General features: G+C 49.6%; 1 pseudogene; it reads right to left on the reverse strand.

Moving 5' to 3' along the window:
- Window positions 1–4454: 4454 nt before the first annotated feature.
- On the reverse strand, window positions 4455–5654 carry LOC122893625 (annotated as a pseudogene).
- Between the last annotated feature and the right edge of the window lie 2027 nt (window positions 5655–7681).

Genomic DNA, 7681 nt, shown 5'->3' on the forward strand with positions numbered 1-7681 from the left:
TCAAGATACTTCCAGGTAGTCTAAGAATTAAATGGACACAAGAAAGATTAATAGGAGAAGAAAACCCACAACTTTTTTTTTTTTTAAAGAAGATTTTATTTATTTATTTGAGAGAGAGAGAATGAGCAGCAGGGAATCGAGAGGGAGGGAGAAAAAGACTCCCTCCTGAGGGAGGGTCCTGGGACCCTGAAATCATGACCTGAGCTGAAGGCAGACATTTACCCAACTGAGCCACACAGGCGCCCCACAAACACACACTTAAAGTCTTATTACATATTCATGGAGGCCTAATAATGCAATTGAGACCCAAAGAAACGACCAAGGCAAGCAGTTTGTATACTTTTGGACCAAAAAAAAAAAAATCAATAAATTTTGGAGGAATTGACAGGATAAAGAACACTTATGATCGTGAGCTTCAGTCAGTGAGGAATTCGGGCTGGGGTAGTCATCAGTAAAAAGTAACAAGGTTTATTCATACAGCCTTCTTGGCTCAGAATTCTCTGTCCCTGGTAATAAGGGTTTCTCCTTAATCTTCTGGTACAAGGAGGTTACCTTCCACGTGGGAGATTTGTTTCCTGCTTTCTGGAGACAAAGGTAAAAAGGGTCAGTGTGTTCTTTTGGTACTGGCTGTTTCTTGAGTAACTTTTATTGAAAATCAGCATGACAAAGTGCCACATTTGGGGGCAGCCTGCCCTGTTGCCTGTATGGGGTAAATGGTCAGTATGATGTGTTTGGAACCGCGGCCAGCTGTTAGGCTAGTGCTGGTAGTGTAGCTCTCCAGGTGGTTTTATTTCACTGTGAGTTAGTCTAAGATACTCCTAACCTGACTCCACCTGCTTCTAAAAGTCTTACTTCCATCGATACCCCACCCAGCCAAAAGGCAGGAAGTTCTGAAGTTTATATTGCCTCGCTCTGCTCATAACTGCTCTCAGCAGCAGGAAGAAATGTCTGAATTCCTTGTCTTGGCTTAGGAAGGGTTTTCCCAAACTAGCCACCTTTTCAGGCTCCTTTGTTGCTGTTGTTCCAATTTGAGATCTGCAGCCTCCTGGAATGTGTCCTGCTGAAATCTCCCCTCTTTCTTCTTACCTTCAGGGCTTTTTATTTTTTATTTTTTTTAAGATTTTATTTATTTATTTATTTATTTGTCAGAGAGCTATAGAACACGAGAGCACAAGCAGGCAGAGCAGGAGAGAGAGGCAGCCTCCCTGCTGAGCAAGAAGCCAGCTGTGGGGCTCAATCCCAGGACCCTGGGATCATGACCTGAGCCAAAGGCAGATGCTTAACCCACTGAGCCACCCAGGCATCGCACCTTCAAAGCTTTTTATGTTCTGTTCCTCTATCTAGAAAACTCTGTTTCTTCCTTCATCTAATCAGTGCTTCAGGTCTCGACGTCAATCCTTTCCCCATGGAAAGCTTTGCCAGACCTCCCCATTCTTCCAAGCAAAAGTCAGCTTGCCTATAAAGCTTGTGTAGGGAACAAAGTCTCCTTGTCTGAGGGGAATGCTTTCTTCCCATCCCACCCATGTTGTAATCGAAAGGGTGAGAATAGAACAGGTATGACCTGGAGAGTTATTTTAGGGGAGATTTTAACCTTTCTGTTCTTTCTTTCTTCTTTTAGAAGACATTTTTAATTAATTATTTTAATTAATTTAATATAATATTTTAAGTAATTTAATTAAAAAATATTTTTTTCTGTTCTTACAGAAACTTTCATTGAAATTTCTTTGTAATTAACTGGACAGTCCTTGAAGACCCTCTCTTTTATGTATGGGAGGCTGTTTGGGGTTCCCTCCCAGACAGACACACAGCAGCTAAGCACATTTCTTGGTCTCGTGCTGTTGCCCAAAGTTCATACAGTAGCTCCTTGGTGGTCAAGTCTAGAGCTGGAGCTCAGACAGCCTGGGGATGTTTCTTCCTTCTGTCACTTGCTTGAGTTCAAACTCAGCTTGGTCTCAGAGCTGTCCTCTTCCAGTTCTTCCAAGTATAGGAGCAGATGTGGTCACCTGCAGTAGATTCCCTTTCCCATCCCTTAAGTTGGAGTTTGTGTGCATTAGGGCAGTTGATGGAGGCCAGACAGAGGGAGGAAAGTAAGTTAGGGTAGACAGATGTGCATATCAAGTCCAAGAGCTATAATGGTGCCCTTGTCACTCCCTGGGTACCCCACATTCACATGGCTGGATCTGGTGCTCCATCCTTGGCTTATACACCGGGGAGGGCAAAGGTTGGGTAGATAAGTCCTTGCTGGTTCCTGAAGGCAGCCCTCTCAGGTCAGCCTGGGCACTTTTATCATCGTCATTGCAGAAAACAGGACCAGGCCTTGAACCTGTTGGTGCAGAAACTGAGTGGACAATTATGTCTCCTGGCCTGTTTCTCCCAGGGACTGACCAGCACCTACTGAAGTTTGGATTAACACCTGCAAGCAGGTCTGTGGGCAGGTCTCAGATGTTTTCTAGGTAGGAAAGGAAACTAAAACAAGGGCCTAGCCTTGCTGTCTGTCCACCTCACTGCCATGCACATCCTCAGTGACATGGCTTAATTAGGGGGCTCCTGGGTGGTGCAGTTAGTTAAGCATCCAACTCTTGGTTTCAGCTAGATTGTGATCTCAGGGTCATGATATCAAGCCCTGTACGGGGTTCCAAGCCCAGCACAGAGTTTGCTTGACATTCTCTCTCCCTCTTCCCCTCCCATTCATGTACACTTTCTCTTTCTCTAAAATAAATAAACCTTTAAGTTTTTTAAAAAATCAGCTTAATTAGGTAAAATTGCTTTGCAGAATAGTGTCTATTTTTATTATCTTTTCATATAGTGTATTAAATTTGAACTTTCAAAGTTTGGCTATAACATACTTGATTTATCAGGAAACAACTATTTTGTTATTAATATTTCTGGATATGTTTTTTTGAAGAGGAAGAAGAGGGAGGGCAAGCAGTTTTAATATTGTTTTCCTCCCTCCAAACTTAGGTCAGCTACAGGTACACCTTCTTAATTTTGCACTATTGAGATGAATATTTATAGACACTCCTACAAGATCTGGCAACACACAGAAATCTTTTAAAAATTGAGATAACATTAATTAGTTGCATATATACAACATTGATTCAGTATATATAACGTTGAAAAATTATCACTGCAATAAGTCTAATTGACATCAATCACCACGCAGTTACAAAATTTTTTTCTTGTGATTGATAACTTTTAAGACTCTCTTAGCAACTTTCAAGAATACAAGACAGGGCACCTGGGTGGCTCAGTGGGTTAAGCCTCTGCCTTTGGTTCAGGTCATGATCTCAGAGTCCTGGGATCAAGCCCTGTATCAGGGTCTCTGCTCAGCGGGGAGCCTGCTTCCCCCTCTCTCTCTGCCTGCCTCTCTGCTTACTTGTGATCTCTGTCTGTCAAATAAATAAAATATTAAAAAAAAAGAATACAAGACAGTATTATTAACTGTTGTCCCCATGCTGTACATTAAATCCCAGGATTTATTTTAGAACTGGATGTTTGTACATGCTGACCACCTCTACCCATTTTGCCCACCCCCCCACTCTTTGCCTCTGGCAACCACCAATCTGATCTCTGTATCTATGAGTTTGGTTTTGATTTCACATGTTACAGAGACATTATAGTATTTATCTTTCTCTATCTGACTCCTTTCACTTAGCATAATGCATTTAAGGTCAATCTGTGTTGTCACAAATAGCGAGATTCTATTATCCTTTAAGATTTTATTTATTTATTTGACAGAGAGAGAGAGAGAGAGCACAAGTAGGCAGAGAGGCAGGCAGAGAGAGATAGAGGGGGAAGCAGACTCCCTGCTGAGCAGAGAGCCTGATTCGGGCCTCGATCCCAGGACCTGAGACCATGACCTGGGCCGAAGGCAGATGCCTAACCATCTGAGCCACCCAGGTGCCCCTATTATCCTTTGAAGATGAATAGTATTCCATTATGTGTGTGTGTGTGTGTGTGTGTGTGTGTATATATATATATATATATCACACTTTATACATTCATCCATTGATGGACTCTTAAGTTGTTTCCACATGTGGGCTGTTGTTAATACTGGTGCAGTGAACATAGGGATGCATAAACCCTTCTGAATTGCTGTTTTTGTTTTCTTTGGAAATACCCAGAAGTGAAATTCCTGGATCATACAGTGGTTATATTTTTTAATTTTGGAGGAATCTCCATACTGTGGTAGAACCAAGTTCTATTCCCACCAACAGTACACAAGCTTTCCCTTTTCTCTCCATCCTTGTCAATACTTATTTCTTATCTTTTTGATTTTATTTATTCTGACAGGTGTGAGGTGAAATATCATTGTGGTTTTGAGATTAATTTCCCCGATGATGAGTGACGTCAAGCATCTTTTCACTTACTTGTTGGTCACCTGTATGTCTTTTTGGAAAAAAAAAATTTACTCGGATTTTCTGCCCTTTTTATTTTACTATTTATTTATTTATTTGGCTGGGTACAGTTTACTTTATTGATGGTACATGACAAGGTAGGGCTCCCCAAGCCCCTCCCCTTCTTCAGGGGGTCTGGGATGGAAATAGTGGAGGTTGGGAGATTCTCAGTGTTTTGGGGGATAAGTTGGGGCAGGGATTCCCCAGCAGCTGAGGGCCTCTTTCTTCCTCTTGCTCTGGCTGGGGCTGGTGGTTCAGGGGGCTCTATTCCTTGGAGGCCATGTGGACCATAAGGTCCCCCACCCAGTTGCTGTAGCCAAATTCATTGTCATACCAGGAAATGAGCTTGACAAAGTGGTCATTGAGAGCAATGCCAGCTCCAGCATCAAAGGTAGAGGAGTGGGTGTCACTGTGGAAGTCACAGGAGACAACATGGTCCTCAGTGTACCCCAGGATACCCTTAAGGGGGCCCTCTGATGCCTGCTTCACCACCTTCTTAATATCATCATATTTGGCAGCTTTCTCCAGGTGGCAGGTGAGATCCACGACAGACACGTTGGGGGTAGGGACATGGAAGGCCATGCCAGTGAGCTTCCCATTCAGCTCAGGGATGACCTTGCCTACAGCCTTGGCTGCACCAGTGGAAGCAGGGATGATGTTCTGGGCAGCCCTTCGTCCATCACGCCACAGCTTCCCAGAGGGGCTATCCACAGTCTTCTGGGTGGCAGTGATGGCATGGACGGTGGTCATGAGTCCCTCCACAATGCCGAAGTTGTCATGGATGACCTTGGCCAGAGGAGCCAAGCAGTTGGTGGTATAGGAGGCATTGCTGACAGTCTTGAGGGAGTTGTCATACTTCTCATGATTCACACCCATCATGAACATGGGGGCATCAGCAGAAGGAGCAGAGATGATGACCCCGCCCTTCAAGTGAGCCTCAGCCTTCTCCATGGTGGTGAAGACCCCAGTGGACTCCACAACATACTCAGCACCAGCATCGCCTCATTTGATGTTGGCGGGATCTTGCTCCTGGAAGATGGAGATGGACTTCCCATTGATGACAAGCTTCCCGTTCTCAGCCTTGACTGTGCCGTGGAATTTACCGTGGGTAGAATCATACTGGAACATGTAGACCATGTAGTTGAGATCAATGAAAGGGTCATTGATGGCGACAATATCCACTTTACAAGAGTTAAAAGCAGCCCTGGTGACCAGGCGCCCAATACGGCCAAATCTGTTCACTTTGACCTTCACCATCCTGTCGGGCATGCGGCTGGCACTGCACCTGAAGCTGCAGAACGGGGAAGAGCAGAGAGCCTTTCTGCCCATTTTAATGCCCTTCCTTGCCATTGAGTTGTATGAATTCCTTTAAAAAAAAAAAAAGATTTTATTTATTTATTTGACAGACAGATCACAGGAGTTGGGGGGTAGGGAGAGAGGGAGAGACAGGGTCCCCACTGAGCAGGGAGACTAACTTGAGGCTTGTAAGGGTCTGCCCCTCCCAGAGGAACTTGCTTGTGGACCCTGAATGTAAGGGTGGGGCAGACTGAGTGGAGACATCCAATCAGTAAGCCGTATGTATATCCACTGGGAAAATTGGAATTCAATTGGCCACCTGTGTAGGGGCGGGGCTTAACCACCCCCATAAAGGTTACTCTGCCAGGCTGTCAAAGGGGGGGCTGCTACAGGAGAGCAGCAGCTGCTACGGGAGGGATGGAGTCGGCGGAGAGCGGTGAAGTCGGCGGAGAGCGGTGAAGTCGGCGGAGAGCGGTGAAGCGCTGCGGAGAGCGGTGGAAGTCGGTGGAGAGTGGTGAAGTCCACGGAGAGCGGTGAAGCGCTGCGGAGAGCGGTGGAAGTCGGCGGAGAGCAGGGGAGTCAACGGTGAATAGAAGAGCTGTAACAGCTCTTGTAAGAGCTACAACCGCGTTTGCAGTCTCCAGCCTCCCGCTGGCCCCAAGCCGCCGCCTGCAGCCTCCAGCCTCCGGCGGCGGCCCTGAGCGCCGCCGCCTCCAGCCTCCAGCTTCCGGCGGTCTAGCCTCCGGCGGCGGCCCCGAGCACTGCCGCCCGCAGCCTCCGGCGGCGGCCCTGAGCGCCGCCGCCCGCAGCCTCCGGCGGCGGCGGCCCCGAGCGCCACCGCCTGCAGCTTCCAGCCTCCGGCGGCGGCCCGAGCGCCGCCGCCTGCAGCCTCCAGCCTCCGGCGGCGGCCCCGAGCGCCGCCGCCTGCAGCCTCCAGCCTCCGGCGGCGGCCTCGAGCGCCGCTGCCTCCAGCCTCCAGCTTCCGGTGGTCTAGCCTCCGGCGGTGGCTCCGAGCGCCGCCGCCCGCAGCCTCCGGCGGCGGCCCCGAGCGCCGCCGCCTGCAGCCTCCGGCGGCGGCCCCGAGTGCCGCCGCCTGCAGCCTCCGGCGGCGGCCCCGAGCGCCGCCGCCTCCAGCCTCCAGCTTCCGGCGGTCTAGCCTCCGGCGGCGGCCCCGAGCGCCGCCGCCTGCAGCTTCCAGCCTCCGGCGGCGGCCCCGAGCGCCACCGCCTGCAGCCTGCAGCCTCCGGCGGCGGCCCCGAGCGCCGCCGCCTGCAGCCTCCGGCGGCGGCCCCGAGCGCCACCACCTGCCGCCTCCAGCCTCCAGCCTGCAGCCTCCAGCTGCGGCCCAGCAGTCCAGTTGTCAGCGGTCCCTCGACGCCTGCGGTCCTGATGCCTACAGACCCTAGATGCCAGCAGTCGGTCCTGACACCTGCAGCCCCTAGATGCCAGCGGTCTGGTGGCGTGAGCAGCCCTGAGATGCCAACGGCCCCTAGACACCAGCAGCCTCGCTGCAAAATGCCTCGCCACCCCGAACCACAAGTTCGCATTGTCCGCAGTGGTGGCTTCCTCCAGGTGGAAGCCTGGTCAGAGTAGCATCGTGGGGAGCAGAGTCTGTGTCATCTGGGTTGTCCTCCTTGTCATTGTTGCTTCTTCGTCATTGGGAGTGGCCTCATCCAGGAAATGGTCTTGTCCAGAACAGCCTCTTCTTGGGAGCGGCCTTGTCCGGGGAGCAACTTCATTGAGCAGTGGCCTTGTCTTGGGAGCGGCCTCTTCTTGGGAATGGCTCCAATCATGGAGCGGCCTCATCTGCGGAGCAGCAGCGTCATCTAGAGCGGCCTCGTCCAGAGTGGCCTTCTTGGAAGTGACCTTGTTGGGTTCATCGTCACCGCCTTTTCGTAAGAGGTAGCTCTGACTGGTTGTTTGATTCCTGATGCTTGGCGCGAAATAAAGTTTTGCTTGACCTTCGCTTTGTATCAGTCTCGTTCCTT

This window comes from Neovison vison, chromosome 13 (assembly GCF_020171115.1).
Source record: "Neovison vison isolate M4711 chromosome 13, ASM_NN_V1, whole genome shotgun sequence".
NCBI lineage: Eukaryota > Metazoa > Chordata > Mammalia > Carnivora > Mustelidae > Neogale > Neogale vison.